Genomic DNA, 3,497 nt, shown 5'->3' with positions numbered 1-3,497 from the left:
TATTAGATCTGGGGAAAGTAATTTAGGTCTGTCAGCAGGACAACAACTTTTAAAATGTTTGTTTTCTGAATGAAATGAAGGTTTTTATATAAATATGAAGTCCAGCAGAGCTCTGACGCTAACAACAACAACAACAGTGGAACCGGATGTGAACGGAAGCTGCTGAGAAGCTCCAGTGAAGATAAATCAAGTTTTAATGTAGCTAATTTAATAAAAGCAGTTAACTCTGAGCTCCTCCTGCGGGTAAACGGCGTAGCTGTCAGAGCAGAATCCAGACCGACTACGGGGGTTTATTTGTCCGAAAGCTGCAGCGCTGCTCCCCGTCCAGCTCTGCCTGGTCCTCTCCAAACAACGCTCTGAAGCCGCCGGTGACTTCCGGACAATTTCATGAATGATAGGCTTTTGCAACACAGCATCGCGACAAACGCATCGACTTTGTGTGCAATCAAGCTGCAAGAAACGCTGGATTGGCTTTCAGCGTGAACACAGCATTACAACGTTACGTAGCAGCCAATAGACGTACAGTTAGCTTTTCTGCTCAGCTTCCAGTCTGAAAGGGAGGGGGGATGTTTACAGGTAACCAAAAGCGTACATTTACTGCTAGAATATTTTCCTCCAGACCATCAGACACTCAATACGTGCATCCCTGTTCATTAAAGGAGTTGCGCTGCTGTTATAACAGCACCTGTCAGGTAGATGTCCTTTGAAGAATGAGGGGTGGCAGCACCAATACATGGGGAAACACTGACATAGCTGACAGGGAAAAACATCACATGACACTATTAGTCAAATACGTATGACCAACTGCGTCACTTTGATCACAGATTGAATAAATCTGAAATAAATTAGCCTCATTTAGCATCCGGAGAGTCACTTAGTTTTAAAACAAAGTGTTACGTTGATTTATCAAATTCAGCACGTCAGTAAAAGTAGCATAACTTCTCGCCCGTGAAATATGATTCCCTGTGCTTGGTTTTAGCATTTCTTTCATAAAAACACCAAAAGCAGCACAGGAGTGTGACATTTTCTGCGGCAGAAGCTGCTGCAAGATGGCGGCGGCGGCAAAGACGCATCTCACCTGCAGCGTCTGCGTGTTCATATCTAGGATGTCTGTTGCATGATGTTAACCTCTGATGTCAGCTAACTGCTTCCCGTCTTCCAGGTGTAGTTGGGGACCCCGGGGCCTCCGGACTGAGCGGCCCTCCAGGTGACATGGGGGTGATGGGAATGCATGGATCCCCAGGAGCCCCCGGCAGATCCATACCTGGTCGGTACCTGCAGCCCATTTCAGTTCATAGAAACATTTAGTATGATTGATGAGCAGCGACAGTGAAGGGGCCGTTATTTAGTGATAACTCTGCTGACACTCAGGAACCTCACAGGTAGAACAAGAGAACGATAAACAAACGTTTCTCAAACAGAACCGGACGTGTTTTTTATGTATCAGGATCAGATTTAAGGTGGTATGAATAAAGTTCTCTGTTGGTTCCCTTCAGGACCGGCAGGTGTTATTGGTCAGAGTGGAGTTCCAGGATGCAAAGGGGTCAAAGGAGATCCAGGTGCATTCTATACAGGCAAACCCTCACCTGGAGAACCTGGAAAACCAGGACGCCCTGGATTCAGAGGACCAAAAGGAGAACCGGGGAGACCAGGTACCAGACAACACTGTGTACACCTGTGTGGCGTTTCACCTGTGTGGCGTTTCACCTGTGTGGCGTTTCACCTGTGTGGCGTTACACCTGTGTGGCGTTACACCTGTGTGGCGTTTCACCTGTGTGGCATTTCACCTGTGTGGCGTTAGGGTTCAGTGAAGTTAATTTCATGTATTCATTTTAGTAATCAGTACAGATCATTTCCTGTTGTCGCCCAGCTGACTTGCTATTTCCTTCTTCAGGTACTTACTGTGTTCCCGGGGCCCCAGGAGAGCCTGGAGAGCTAGGTGAACCGGGGCCACTGGGGCCCCAGGGCTTCCAAGGGTATAAAGGTCAGTGTCTGCACATATTGACTCAAACTTTGATTGATAAATGTCTTTATGAAACAATGAAACACAGAGAGTGCGCTACCATCAGAGCTCACAGCCAGTGATGTCATTATGTGATGTCACATCCTGTATCTGATTAGGTCACAGAAGAGACAGTGTTTAAACTTTTAAGATCCCGTGATGAATTAATACCTTACAGAACGTATAAAAACTACATTTTGATGTTCATAAATACATTTACGTATAAATATATTTTTTTTAGCAGTTGGCCGGCCGGTCTGACCTCGTGGGCGTGTTGTGGAGCTTCTCAACCCCCGAAAAAAAAAAAGCACATTTTGGATTTGCCATCAACTTTCGTAAAATCTGCCAATATTCAAATTCTGCACAGTTGATTTCTCACCTCAAAACCGCCCAAAAGTGTATTTAGTGATTAAACAGCGAAGAAAACTTGTAAAAACAAAATAACGTTCTGCTGTTTGCCTCTTTCTCCGCTTCTTTCCGCTTCTCGCATAAATGCTTTTTCTTCGTGAGTAGTCTTACAGTCGAGCAGTCAGGGCAGACGGTGGATGTGATGCTGCCCCCAGCACTTCCTGTAGTACGTTGCAGTTAGAAATAAACAGCCAGAAATGTTCCTAATCAGAAGATTGCTATCTGTCCCTTAAACGGCCTCTCACGAAATTTCACGTCGACAAATTTTTATAGTCAACTAATCGTTGCAGCCCTAATGCAGCTTTATGTATGTAGAACATTTGCTGTGCACAGACTGATACGATATACAATATATTTTTTAAATAGAGCAATTAAAAAGACATTTAAAAACAAATAAAACTAATATTTAATAGATTAATACTGTAAGCGATGTTAAAAAAAAAGATTTGTTTTGCTTTTGTATTTCTGGTGTTATTGTTTACCTGTACCTATAATCCACCTGTGTGTTTCAGGTAGCCGTGGCGACTGTTCTTGTGGCCCCCCAGTTCTACTGAGGGGTACCCCAGGCCCTGTGGGTTTGCTGGGGTCTCCGGGATCCCCAGGAGATCCAGGGGCCCCGGGGCTGAGAGGAGACAAGGGTTCAGCTGGAGACAGGGGAGAACCGGGACAACAGGTGAGGAGACAGGCAGCAGAGTCACAGGTCGCACCAGCAGCCAGGTGAAGCACAGAGCCAAGAGTTCATCGACTGATTGATTTGTTTGTTTGCAGGGTCTCAGTGGATTTCCAGGTGTCAAAGGGTTCAAAGGTCAGAAGGGAGATTTCACTGTGGTGGATATTAAAGGTGAGTTCAACCACCAGACTCTCACCAGTTTTATTGAGTTGGACTAAACGATTTAATGCAACAACGATTGATTTCACTTTTTTTAATTCTAAATGAACATCTTTGGCCATTTGAATGTAAACTTGTTTTGCCTAATATTATTTACCCCTTTACTGAATGTTTATTTGCTTATTTATTTATTTATTTATTTATAAGGTTTCTGTCGTGGAAATTCCTGGTGAGGGGCTGAGCAAATAATTGAGTTAC

General features: G+C 44.4%; 1 long non-coding RNA gene across 1 annotated transcript in view; it reads left to right on the top strand.

Moving 5' to 3' along the window:
• LOC123986335 overlaps positions 1-1,586 on the top strand; it is a 2,531-nt gene extending 945 nt beyond the window's left edge. Inside the window, exons 2-3 of the long non-coding RNA XR_006828850.1 lie at positions 1,163-1,382; positions 1,497-1,586. This is a non-coding gene — a long non-coding RNA (uncharacterized LOC123986335). The remainder of the gene's footprint in view (positions 1-1,162; positions 1,383-1,496) is intronic.
• Positions 1,587-3,497: the final 1,911 nt, after the last annotated feature.

Source organism: Micropterus dolomieu, linkage group LG17, assembly GCF_021292245.1.
Source record: "Micropterus dolomieu isolate WLL.071019.BEF.003 ecotype Adirondacks linkage group LG17, ASM2129224v1, whole genome shotgun sequence".
In the NCBI taxonomy this organism is placed as follows: domain Eukaryota; kingdom Metazoa; phylum Chordata; class Actinopteri; order Centrarchiformes; family Centrarchidae; genus Micropterus; species Micropterus dolomieu.
This window is presented reverse-complemented; position numbering and strand designations above follow the sequence as displayed.